The sequence below is a fragment of the Aythya ferina genome (assembly GCF_964211825.1).
Source record: "Aythya ferina genome assembly, chromosome: 6".
NCBI lineage: Eukaryota > Metazoa > Chordata > Aves > Anseriformes > Anatidae > Aythya > Aythya ferina.
Genome location: NC_140303.1, coordinates 11,654,116 through 11,667,652, shown reverse-complemented (window position 1 = coordinate 11,667,652; position 13,537 = coordinate 11,654,116). Strand labels below are relative to the sequence as shown.

The 13,537-nt window shown below is 46.0% G+C and overlaps 1 protein-coding gene across 1 annotated transcript in view; it reads left to right on the top strand.

Annotated features, from left to right (window-relative positions):
- Positions 1-436: 436 nt before the first annotated feature.
- Positions 437-13,537, top strand: part of LOC311438935 (uncharacterized protein) — a 75,006-nt gene continuing 61,905 nt past the window's right edge. Inside the window, exons 1-9 of the mRNA XM_084524017.1 lie at positions 437-751; positions 1,518-1,696; positions 2,320-2,471; positions 7,282-7,400; positions 7,625-7,754; positions 8,406-8,528; positions 9,058-9,402; positions 11,865-11,990; positions 12,337-12,501. The gene's annotated coding sequence lies outside the window, so the exon portion shown is untranslated. The remainder of the gene's footprint in view (positions 752-1,517; positions 1,697-2,319; positions 2,472-7,281; positions 7,401-7,624; positions 7,755-8,405; positions 8,529-9,057; positions 9,403-11,864; positions 11,991-12,336; positions 12,502-13,537) is intronic.

Sequence of the window (13,537 nt, the reverse complement as noted above, 5' to 3'; positions counted from 1 at the left end):
GGTTTGCTCTGCCAGCACCTGCCTTTTGGGTTCATTTTCCTCAGCATCATGGAAGGGGGGTTTCAAACTGTTGTTTATTAAAGACCCCATCCCAAAATGCAGCAATCCTGCAGTGTTGTGTGTTGTTGCATGTTAAATGACCATGAATTAGTCAAGTGCAAGGACAGGGATGAATAAGGTGAGTGTCAGACCATGATGGTCTGCGGTCTGATGGACAAAGAAAGGCATTTTGCCCTCCAGAGAAACCCAGAAAGTGAAGATACTCAAAGCTTAAAAGGAAAAGAAAAAAAAAAATCATGTTTACATGAGCTAGAGCCCTATCCTGTTGTCTGTTGGCTGATGGGCAATTACACTTTCCAAACAGGTTGTCTGCCCGGGTGTGATAAGATAGGAGGGTGTGGGCAGAGTGTTATTGATAGCTTCGGGACGCGCCGTGTCCTGGGGATTTGCGCTGGGGAATGGCGCAATGGGAGATCTCCCCGAACACCCTTTATGTTCGATTCACAACTGATTTGCTCCAAACAAACGAAGACGTGCATAATCTGCATGAGAAAAGCTTGCAGGGAGACTGGGGGCTCGGCCCGGCTTCAGCTGCGAGATCCAATATGATAACGTGTGTGTGCATATGGTAGCTGGGTGGGCTTGGAAGGGCCTTTTTGGCTACGGTCCACCTTCCAGGGAGAGCGTGAGAGGCAGCTGACTCCACGAGCAGGTTTGGTAGCTGACGGATGAAAACTTGCCGGAGCAGCAGGTCGTGCAAGCTTGACTTGCTAGGCAAAGTTTGTCTGAGCTGATTTCTGCAGGGCTTGGTCTCAGAATTCAGCAATTTTGAAGAAAGGAATGGTCAAAGCCTGCAAATTGCATCGTTAGCCCTCATCACACAAAGCAAAACTGAGCTTCTGTAACACCACCCTTCCTAGGAGAAGGGTAGGAGCGGGGTTTTGGTGGTGCAGAGCTCCAGAGGACTGTTGAAAGGCAGAGAAAATGCCTTTGCCTGTAGTGGTACTATACTGAAAGGCTCTTTTTGAGCAGTGGTGGAGGTGGTCTGTGTAGCAAGGTCCTCTCCTGTCCATTTGTGCCCTTTGTGTTGTTACAGAGTGAAAGGGAAGGTGTTTTGCTGGTGTTACTTTACTTCTGTTTGAGCTGACATTTCACATTTCTCTCATCTCTTAATTAATCCGTCTCCTGCTTCTTTTCAGTCCCACTGCACTTGGAAATCTTGAAGTGCAGGGCATTGCTCGGCCGAGCATTTAGCCCAAGTAGATTAGGGAAAGGCAGGAAGAGCTTCTGATTGTGCTGTATCTGTAGCATAGGTGTTAAAGATGTATTTGTGAGCCAGTCAGAGAAGAATGCTGAGGAAATCCTGTTTGGGTTAATCTTGTTTAATTTTACAATCAAAAACATATGGCTGGCCATCTGGTGCTTCTTGCAATCAAATATCTCACAATTAACAGTAATTTACTTGCCCTGAGACTTCCACGATCTTTGTATGTGTTTTTTTTTTTTTTTTCCTTCAGCCCTCGTACGTGTGGTCCCCCTGGAGCACTGCTGGGAGTAAGCCGAGCCCCGAGCTGCCCGTAGGATGTCCTGGTGCCAAATGGTGTGGGGGTCCTGCTGGGTTTCTGCTTACACCCCCAAAATCAGAGGCAGGCAGCGTGTCTTCTGCTTCTCAGGCCCTGGAGGAACCACATTTGGGGTAAGCTACCACTGTACATACCTGCCTATGCATCACTGCAAAGAGAAATAAGGCTGCAGTTAAGGGCAATGTACTAATTAGATCTATGTTTTCCACTGGGCTATGGGGTTTCTTTAGAGCTCTGAGTGATTATTGCCAAAGCAGGTTTTCTGTGGCAGTTTAAGTTACTGAATGTAATTAAACAAGATGCAGAGGATCCTCAGTACTGGGAAAGCTTTCTGGGGGAATTAGCAGCAAAATGAGATGCAGAATAGGACTCACCAGTCAGATAAACCATTTTTCTTTGCAATCTTTCCACCAGGAAGTTTAGAGCCACCCAAGATTCATCACACTTAAGCTGGTTAGTGGCAATGCCAGGTCTGATAGGCAATTACTGGCTGCAGAACCAGACACCGTGCCTTGGTTTAACCCAAGGATGAATTTGGGCCTTCATGACCTGCAGTACAACAGAGATGCTTTCTGTTTCTGATAACATCAATGAATTTGCAGACAGAAGGAGGCAGAATTCTGCCTTTCAGGATGATGGGAGCCATATCTGTTTAATAACGCTGGTGTTGTTGAAAAATGACATTGCTTCTTCTGAAATACTAATTGGCTGCTTTGGTTCCTTCGGTTACATCCAGAGGTGACATTGGAATTGGAGACTGGTGGCAGCCCCTTCAATAACTTCAGATCTGTTTTGAATATGTCCTTGCCCAACCACCTCTGTAGCTTAATAGTATGAATAGTGAACGTGAATAAATGAATTCCAGATGACAGATCTGCATACCAGTAGGTAAGAGCTCTCCCGGGCATTTCTATGTGATTGCTAGCTCTGTTTACTATCCTAATATTTTTTTGATAGCAGATGAGGAAAAATAATTGAGCTCTTCCACTCCTCCTCCACCAAATCACTGGCTTCATGTGCATTCAGTGTACTGGTGCTCGCTTAATCAGGGAATCAAATCATGGAGCAAAAAGATGTATTCGGATACCAGGGTATGTTAGACTGCTCTTATGTTCCATCTTCCAAGTTGTTTATTTAAATAGAGAGGAGCCTTCTGAAGGGCAAGAGCGCATTTTACCAGGGTTCCCAAAGGGAACTTGCCATCGATTGGATATGCACAGCTAGCAGGTATAGAGTTTCACATTGCTCCAGCAGTCGAATTATCAGATCTCGGGGGTGCAGCTTGGGAGTGGAGCTGACATTCATCCAGAGCAGCTCTCCATCCAGCCTAGATAATGGCAGTTAGAAAAACAAAGTGATTAGTGGAAAGCCATGAAAACATAGGTCAATAAAGTGGTTGTTATTAGAGCAGTGGAAAAATGCTGTGTGTTATGGTTCAGGACCTGCATACATGAATGTTTCTAGGTAAATGCTGTTAAGTTCAGCACAGAACACATTTTATGATTTCTCCATCGTGTTTCTCCTTTTTCCATTTTTTTTTTAAAATTTATATATATATATATATATATATATATATATATATATATATATATATATTTTTTTTTTTTTCTGGTGGGACCGGGGCAAACTCTTTTGTTCTTCAGTGCAGTAGTTTATGTGGAGTGGACAGAGGCCTTGAGGCTCTCCGGGTGGGATCACTCCCACCTGAATGTGCCCTGTCCTTGTATCTGCACCAGTACAGCACAGCCTGTGCCACCATACGAGCTTCGCTCTGCCAGCTTGCATGCTGCCCCAGGGGAACAGCCCATGAGACTTACCCAAGCCTGCTCTTCACCCTGCCTGTGAACACTTGGCCCTGTGGGGCTCGTCACAGAATCACAGAATGGTTTGCGTTAGAAGGGACTTTAAAGATCATCTAATTCCAACCCTTCTGTCATGGGCAGGGATCCCTTCTGCTACACCAGGCTGCCCAAAGCCCCATCCAACCTGGCCCTGAGCACTTCCAGGAATGGGGCATCCACAGCTTCTCTGAGCAGTCTGTGCCAGAGCCTCACCAGCCTCATAGTGAAGAATTTCTCCCTAACATCTAATCTAAATCTACGTTTTTTCCGTTTAAAGCCATTACCCCTTGTCCTATCACTGCACTTCCTGACAGAATCCCTCCCCGGCTCTCCTGTAGCCCCCTTTAGGTATTGGAAAGTTGCTATAATGTCTCTCTGGAGCCTTCTCTTTTCCAGGCTGAACAACCTCAACTCCATCAGCCCGTCTTTGTAGGAGAGGTGCTCCAGCCTCTGGCCATCCTCGTGGCCTCTTCTGGACTCATTCTAATACTTCCATGTTCTTGTGCTGGGTGCCTCAGAGCTGAAGGCAGGGCTCCAGGTGGGGTCTCACAAGAACAGAGCAGAGGGGGACAATTCTCTCCCTCACTGGCCACACTGCTTTTGGTGCAGCCCAGGATGCAGCTGGCTTTTTGAGCTGCAAGCACACATTTCCAGCTCATGTCGAGCTTCTTGTCAACCAACACCCCAGGTCCTTCTCATCAGGGCTGCTCTCAGTAATGCTCTCATCATGCCATTGTTGCTGCTCACCAAGGCCCATGAAAGCCTGAATAGCCAGGAGACCTCTGATGCTGTTTAGAAGGGGCTGTGCCATCCCTGCCAGGCAGACAAAAGTCAAGAGGCACTGGGGACAAATAAAAGATGATGAATCAGCCATGCCAGGAAGTGAACCTTGTTCTTCAGGAGAGCTGGATTTTGCCAGCACAATAGCTAGATTACAGAGCCATTTCCTTCAATTACTTTCTCTGTCAAATCTTTGTGTCATCTGGCACTAGGAAAGCTTGGATTCAAATTCATTGTGAATTGGGGCGATGACACCAGAGATTTCTAAATTAATATCCTGCCAAGAGGAATTGAACTTGTTTTTTCCAATCATGTCAGTTCTGATTCTGTTGCATGTCAGAAAAAAACTTTGGCTTGCCATCTGGTTTTAGGGGTTTAAGGATTTTAGGGTTAGGGAAATCCTACATTGCTGAGCCCAGCGATACAAGCTTGCTGTGGCCAGGTAGTGTCAGAAAGCTTTGCATTGGGTCCTTGTTGGCACCTGGCAATGGAAAAGTGGGGACGGAGGTCAAGGTCACAGGGTGCTGGTGAGAAGGAAAGAGAGGATGATCTCTTCTTTGAAACAGCAGACATGTGTATGTTGTGCACAGGGAGATCTGAGTATGGTGACAGGGTCACCATGAGTGATCAGTGTCTGTACTGAGGACAGAGGGAGGGCAGAGTGTCACTGTCACATATCATGGGACATGTCTCTGTCCCGTGTCCTTCTCTCTACATTTCTCACTGCCAGTGCACAGGCAAGGACTGTGCGGCTGGGAGCATTCACACGAAGATCTCTATGAAGTTCTTGGGCTTGGTGGCCATGGTGATGTACGGGTGTGGTGATGACATAACCAGAGAACTGTAGAATCATTTAGGTTGGAAAAGACCCCTAAGATCATCAAGTCTGGCCATCAACCTAACACTATGAAATCTACCACTAAGACATTTCCCCAAGCACCACGTCCATATGTTTCTTAAATAATTCCAGGGACAGGAACTCCACCATTTCCCTAGGCAGCCCGTTCCAACACTTTACTACCCTTTCTGTGATGAAATTCTTCCTGATATCCAGTCTAAATCTCCCCGTCACAACTCGAGGTTGCCTTCCCCCTAACTGGTGGCAGATAAAGCCTGCCCCAAGCGAGAGGTTAATTAACCCAAGAGGCACTTTTCCTGGTGGTTGCTCTTCATGCAAGGAGAGGCTCCTCAGGGAAAAACTAGGCCTTGTGCTAAGCCAGGGCTGGCTTTGGGACACCATCACCCTGGTCCAAATTCCCTCCATGGGTCAGTGGGCGGCATGGTGGAGAAGAGGCCAAACACTGGAGGCCTGAAGATGGCCGCTAGGCCCATCTGTCCTCTCCCTGCCAGCAGGGCTGTGGCTCCGTCAAGACACTGTTGGCCCTGGGTACCATGGGCTTTGCCCACCCTTTGGGAAGGGGCACCCGGTCCCACCATGGGGACTGCAAGTGTGGGGGCACCCTTTATCACTCTCCTGCAGGCTGAGCCTCCGCGGCTCCTTATCTCCCCGGCTCAGCACCGAGCTGGCTGCAGGAGAAGCCGCCTGGCTTTTGCTTGCCCCCCAGCACCTCCAGCAAAAAGCAGCAGCACCGGTGTTCATTTGGGACCGTGTGCGCTCGCCTTGGGCCCGTAACCCCCCGTAACCCTCCGATGAGGGGCTGCTGGAGCCTTCCTCAGCCGCAGCCCTATAAATGTGAACAGATGTGGCTTTGAAAAAGTTCAACTTTGAGGCGGTCTTTCTTTTTTGTACTGGTTTGGTAAAAATTTGCACTTCGGTGGATGTTTGAAAAAAAAATAAAAACGGTGTTTTCAAAGTGAAAATGAAATGAAAACCACCCTATCCACTCCTCTCCCCACAGTGAAACGGTATTTGGAAAGTGGGGCTCTGTTATGAAATATTTGAAGCAGAGAGACATCTTTTTTCTTCCTCCACTTCAGTATTCCTTTCTCTGCTTCTTTTTTCCCGTATTTTCCTCACTTTTCAAGTTCCATTTGCAGCCAGCTCAAATGTTGCAAGAGGTCTTCTGAAGGGTTGGCCAGTGCTGGTTTATGTGCTCATACTGCTGAGCTCACGGTTGTCACAGCAGGGAGATGCTATCAGCCCCATCCAATTTATTTATTTTTGCTTTGTTTTGTCCACTTTATTTTTTTATTTTTATTTTTTTTATTTCTACTACAGTTTCAAGATTGTCAGGGTTTACATGAAGTCCCTATTTTTCCAGGGGTTTGGGGTAAAATGTATTCCGAAATGAAACTCCCTTTAGAAACTTTTAAGAAACTTTTAAAAACTTTAGAAACTTTGTTCCTATGCAATTTGCTGTATAATTTATGCCTGGTTCCCTGGGGCTGTGAGGTGGCTGCCTTGGGCCCTGCCGATACATAGGAAGGAAGGTGGATGGCTTCCAAGGAGCTGCTGGTGGTTTACCTGCAGCCAGGGAGCCTATTTGCACTGGCAACTTGCTAAAATCTTCCTGCAGCTCATCCTTCCCTCCTCGCCAGCTGAACGATGCTCTGGTTGGGGAGACGATGATGTATGCTGCAGTCCCACGTTAAAGCAGCTCTGTGCCTTGCCAAGGAAAGCTGTAGGTGGTCTCTTCTGGAGACCTGAGCTCAGTGAAGCAGCTCTGAGTTAACCAAAGGGGTTGTTTTGGCCTACGAGCTTTGTAAAGGACTTTTAGCACCTCACAGCTTCCTGCCAGAAAGCTGTGTTAACAAATACCTGCTTGTTCCCCAGCGCTTTCATGTAGGAAGGGGGAAGCATGGACCTTCTCTGCACATGTGGGGTTTTAAGATCAAAAATCTCTGAGGAACAAATAGCAGGGGGATTGCAGAAAGGCAGGGCTTGAAGAACAAGCAAGTGAAGCAGACTCTGTGCCGTCCTGTTCTTAGATAGCCACCTTGAGGGATCTTTCTGTCTCCCTAGTGTTTGCTACCTGGGTCTCAGGGCTCTCAGTCTCTCTTCTGACTAACGTCCCTCACCGCCGCAAATGAAACTGGGCTTTTTTTTCCTGCCCCTGCTGGGTGGGGGTCTCCATGTCCTTCATGTTATGAACCGTTATGTTTGATCTTCTCTACAGTGATGAAACCCTGGACCCCTTCCCAAGCCACGATCCACAAGGAATGTGAAGCCTGGACATTCGTAGCCTGATGAGAGCAGGGCAGCTGGACCTCCCCAGATCCCAGAGACATCTGCTAGGTGTGTACAAACAAATTAGTGTCAGCACAACAAATTCCTTGTCCTGGTTGTCCTGAGACTTACTGTGTATGCTCTGCCTGCCTGATCTGGATACACATAGTGGATTTAACATGTAGGGACTGTGCTATACATGTATAAGCAGGGACGAGCTGCACAACCTGTGTGTGTCATCTTGGCCATGGTGTCCTGAGCATCCTATCAAAGAGACTTTTCTCCTCATTCAGTGGGGTATCAAGACTACAATGGATGATGCAAAGTTGGTACTTGTGCATTACCTAAACAGGAAGATGTGAAGGAGATGCTGGTCACTCGCCACACATCCTGGAGCTGGGCTGGTGGAGCTGGGACCAGAAGGTACCACTGGGAGCAGGGAAGGATGGGCCCAATGCTGCAGGTCCATGGCAGTGAGGCAGCTGAGGCTGTGCATTGTGCATGGAGCTGCTCACGTGATTCCCACTGAGCCAAAATATTCTTTCAGAAAGAGAACTGACCAGATGTCTTATTATTACTGCTCACAATGCTGTGCTCAGAGTACAACAATCCATCAGGGGGCTCGGTGCAGCCCTACAGAAAAGTCCCTGACACATTTTTACAGAAGGGCCAGGTTCTCACCACTTGTGTGCATTAGTACTCCTTGACAAATAGCTGTTTGACTTCGGTTTTGTTCAAAGTCACAGTAGTGTCAAGCACAGGGCTCCTATTCAAGTGCCCACCAATGGTGGTCCACAACTCATTGCTTCCTCTTCTTTTCTTGCTTTGTTTCTCTGTGACAGTCACTCAGGGACTTTTTTTTCTTACTTTCTTCCTTTTATTTTTTTTCCTGCTCACAGATCTCATAGTTTTTTGTTTTTTTTTTAAACAGATAATTTAAAAGGATTTATCCGCAGCAATGCAGTGCCTCTAATAAGGACTGTAGAAATGGCTCAGGAATGTATGCTGTGAGGAATTTACATTTATATGTTGCTGATATAAAGCTTGCTTGCTTTTTTTTTTTTTTTTTTTTAGGTAATTTTTCCAGCAAGTTGATTACTAGATTGGCAAGCAGAGCCTTGGATATGTTACAAAATGCAGCTCTTTCTACAGTGTGTTGTCTCATCCTTAATGGATTGTTCCTCTTAAAACTGAGAGGTGTGTTCCTAAGTGGTGTGATCACTTCAGGTGTGTGGTGGAATTAGTTCCAGGTTATGAGCTGTGGTGTTTGTCCTGCTGTATAAAACTTTTAGGCAGGACGTTGACTTGTCCCTCTGTTATATGTCCCTCTATTTCAAGTGGATTAAGACTGCAGGGACTAAAAGATCTATAGGAAATATAGGAAATCTAGCTGGGAGTGGAAGCATGGCCAGGCATGCATGTGCACAAGGAAGGGGTGTCTGAATATAACCTCCTCCAGAGGAATCTGGTTCATCATTTAAAAGTAACACCCTGAAGGGTGTCACAGGCTGCAGCAACTGGCAGTGGGAGCTCCCAGAGGGTGGGTGAAATCCATGCATGGCAGTCAATACAGTCCTGCCGTGTAGTGCCAATATGACTTTTCTCCTAGTTATTATTGTTTTTATTCTTATTCTTATTCTTATTATTATATATGTTTTTGTAACTGAGGAGTCCTTCATACTCTCCAGATGGTGACTTTCTGCTATACTTCACTTTCTGTCTTCAGCAAGTACTTCATGTGCTCAGAGGATTTTCCATCACTTGAGCCTGAAATGAAAGAAAATTTATGGAATGGGGAGCACGAGCAAATACCAAAGTGTGTATGTAAGCGTTTGCAGGTCTGAGATCTAAGTATGCAAGTGGTCTTGATCTTCTTAAGCCACTCCATACCACTAACTCTGAAGGCTGATGTGAGAACCTGCCACACCATTTGCACATTTTCAGATGTCTTGTCTAAGGAAAGCTTTCTCACCGCATTGATCATGCATCATCTTCCAACCACTGCAATTCTCAGCCTGTTTAATAGATTTGCTGCTACCCAGCACCAGCAGTGGATGCTGAATGTCAAATTGTGGATGCAGGAGATTCATTACCTTCTTATGATTTTACTCTCAGTTCTCTTAAATTTTGGCAAGTACATTATGGTGTATCTGACCTATTATTGTTTCTTCGTCTGACCTGTTGATGCCCCCCAGCTATGTGTCATCATAACCAGGGTCTTTGGTGGCCCTGCTTATGCTCTTGTACTTTCTCTAGAGCTTAGCTCTCAAAGCTTAGCCTTCAAAGTCATCTCACAGCACACTGCAAACTTTTTTTTTCTATCCAGGTGAAGCCCGAGGGGTCTTATGGCAGATAATGTGAGTGTCTCGACTGGTAATTGTAAAGTTGGGTTCTGTAATTAATTTTTCTATAAAACTCTCAACCTCAAGGTGAACCTTTATCCATCTATTAATTAGCATGGGGGAAGGATACCCTTGTCCGGAGGCAGAAGGCAGAAATGAGAGTGGGGAGGAAAGAGAATTGGCTGCTTTGTTTGAATGGCAAATATTGTTCACTTTGTGTCTTAAGACATAAAGAGCCATGTGAAATGAAAGTTTGGTTGAAAGCAGTGTAATTTTAGCTCTTAGAAACACAGGCATAAAAAGAATCAGAGAAAATAGTCCTGGAATAGGCACCAGAGACCCCACAACCCCACCCAGTAGATTCCTGTCATTCCAAGTCAAGCTCAGCTATACCTGTGTGATTCCTCACAGAAGTTTGTTTAACCTGTTTCTGGGTTTGGGAACCATTGAAATGTTGCCTTTCCCTCCCCTCCCCCCCCCCCCCCCAAACAGGAGGCTCAGAAGTGTACACAATTGCTTGGATTCTCATGTTAACCTCTGTGAGCTATGGCTTTGGGAAAAGCACTAAATATTGCAAGAACTGTTAACACTTCATTATTTGCATAAATTATTTTTTCTTTTCTTTTCTTTTTCTTCTGATTTTTTTTTTTTTTAATAGCTACTTGGAACCAGTTTAAACTCCTGCAGTGGAGGGTTCTGTCAGAGAACAGATTTTTCACAGATCTTCATGTGGAATTGATTATCCACTCTTGTGAGCTGGAGTTCTTCATGGAAGGACAACTTGGTGCATCTCCATGTAAATCTATGGGCAGCAGGGCTTCTTCTGCCAGATGCAGAGGAAAGAGAAAAGTCCCCTGGGGATGAGATTAATACCTAACAAAAGCAGATAGTGTATGACAAATCTTATTAATACTGATAATTTGAAATCTGCTGAGCTGGAGAGGATGGCATTATGTCCCCATAGCAGCTAGTAGAGAGATCTGCTTGAAAACCGTGTAGCTTTGCAAAACAAGAAATGTGGATTAAAGAAAAGTTGAACCAGATAGTTGAAGTGTTTGTCAATTGGCTGCACTAGCTAGAAACAAAAAGCAATTTCGGTTGACCCTGTTGAAGGCTTTTGGGGAACTCTTGGGAGAAAATGTTAAAATGCTTTTGATCCAATGTCTTTCGTTTGCCATGAAGTGTAAAACTAGATTTTTTCAGACTATCATGTAAAAAAAGACATCTTTCTCCCCAATAAGAACTGAAGGAAACTCAGAGGCTGTTTCAACCTGAAATAAAAACGTATTTCAAAATGTTGGAATGAGTTTACCTTTATCAGACCTTTTTCTCTTTTATTCCTTTTGTCTTCCCTCTGCTTGTCTCTGAGCAAGCGTTGTGCTTATGGAAGAAAAAAGGTGATGCCTGTTGCTTCCACTCAGTTGCTAACATGCTCCCCTTCACCCCTCGTATGATCCTGGCTTTTCTCCTGTTTTGGCTAGATGACCTCTCTTCTTTGTGGAGTGTCCCTGCTCTGTAGTTGGGGCATAATGACTGGACTTTACCCCTCTTCCAGATTTTGTGCTCAGAAACCAGCCTGTAGCTGCTAGTTGTGACTCTAATCTGTTGCAAAACACAGCCTGGGGTGATAGGTTAGAAATCAGCTCACAGAAATGCCACTTTTGCAAGTGATCACAAGTCTATTTGCCACCTTCTGATCTGGGCTGATGGCTACCTTTTGAAGACCCTGACGGCGATTAAGGGATGCACTGTGATTACATTTCCAAGCCGCCACTACTCACATATCCCACTAGAAAGTTAATGGGAGAGAGATGTGTTTTAATGCTATGAACCACTTTGGAGAAATTTAAGTGTAAGTGCATTAAGACATGATTTATTTTCACCACTGAGCCTTGAAATTTCTTCCAGGGGGATCCCAGCATGCTTGTATGTCTTGGCTCCGTGGGCTATGGGGACGCTGAGAGATTGAGCTATCATGGGCAGTTCTGATTTGTGGGGTTCCTCGAGGCAGGCAGCTTCCTGATGGGTGTGATTTTTGTTTTTGGTTTGTTTTGTTCATTGCAAAATTCTTTGGCATGACGCCTTTCACCTTGTCTCCAAGTGAATGTTTTTCCTCTGCGTCCCACTCAGTGACTCAGGTCAAAGGCATCTTATTTAGCACAGTATGTTTCTTGCTTTTTGCTTTTGCCAGATGTGCGTGAGCTCTAGGAAGAAAACTGGAGTGGAGGCAAGTGTAATGAGTGGCTTTGGTGCTCTGCTGGAAGGGGAAAGGAGACAAGGCTTCGATGTAATGCTGCAGAGCTGGGCTGGAGAGCAGGTAACCACTGAGATATTTAACTCTGTAACAGTGCTGGCAAGAATTTCAGATGAAAATACCATCTTTTGTACGTCCTAATGACATGATAAATCGTGATGATTGAGCACAGATCCCCTTTAGAGACAGCCTCATGAACCACCCTGCCCAGGCTTTTCCCACTGACTGGCCATGGTTTGTCACCCGATGCTACCCTGCAGTGTGGGGACATGGGATTTAAAGCTGAGCCAACAGCTTTCGACTCATTTCAACATGCAGAGTACCAGGCATTTTATTGCAGACTCCCACACAGTGAATTTAAGCCTTCTGACAAGAAATGTGCATTTCTTTTTTTTTTTTTACATTTCAGAGACCTATCCGTAATCCGTAGCTCACCAGGGTCTGCAGGGCTGAGACTGAGAAGTGCTGCATCAAAGGAGCTGAACACTGAAGTCACGACTGAGAAGGAAATGAGGGTCTAAAGTCCCAAACTGGAAACTTCCCAGGGCTCCCTACCTACCTCCCACACGACGCTGTGAGTACCTCTTCTCATTTTGGTTGATCCTGGAGCCCTTAAGGTGGCTGGAGGTTCTACCTCTGCCTTGGTCTTAGCAGCCTGGAGTTTATCTAATGACAGGGGCTGATCAGGACAAAGAAATCAAATGTGTGCACGTCTCTGCTCAGCTGGTCAGCCTCCCCAGTATAAGCTTATGGGATGAGACCTCCTTGGAAAATCCAGCTGTGGTTCTGTCCCTTGGCCACGGAGCTGCAGGACACGATGTCCTGACTCTCCTCCTGCTAAGGCTTGTGTTGAAACACTTGCCCAAGAGAATAAGCAGCCTGGCCCGCTTCCCTTTTGTTACACAGCCTGAAAGATCCCTGCCACAACTCCACCTCTGAAACGAGGCCACTGTGCAAAAAGGCAAGACTGATGGGCAAGGAAAGCAATGAGTGGCACAAGGGTCAGCTGCAGTGCTCGCTGCTTGTACCTAGGGACTTTGTCTCTCCCTGTGCACTGCAGGGGTGCTGCCCACTGGGTCAGGATTTCCCTTGGGAGAGCCCAGCACCATCCACGTCTCCCTGCAGGGACTCACTGGGCTCAAGCCACATCAGATTTCCAGCTTGGACTCTCCACAGCCAAAGCGAACCAAACCCTTCAATACTTTTGAACACCCTCGGATACTGTGATGATGAGCCCAGAAATGCTTGGATTATTATTATTATTAGCTGCTAATAACCGTGGAGGTACGCCAGCATTGGGAACAGCTCGTGCTGTCATCAGAACATGGGGGAAATGGCTGGCTGAGCAGTCATACGCCTTCATGTAGATGTTTCTGAAGAGCCTCTGCTGATGTGCTCAAAATGGTGGATGCTCTCACGTGGCTCCTACTTATTTCTGATCCAGCACTTGAAGTCCTGGCCCATGTGCAAGTCAAGCTGGCTTTATCCAATTTACTCTTTCCTATATGTCAGGCAACGCCTTAGTCTGAAGTGAGAAGGAATTTGCCTCTGGTATGCTGAGAATATGGATTTCTGACGATTCCTTGCTAAAATGTTTCTGACTGAGGCTT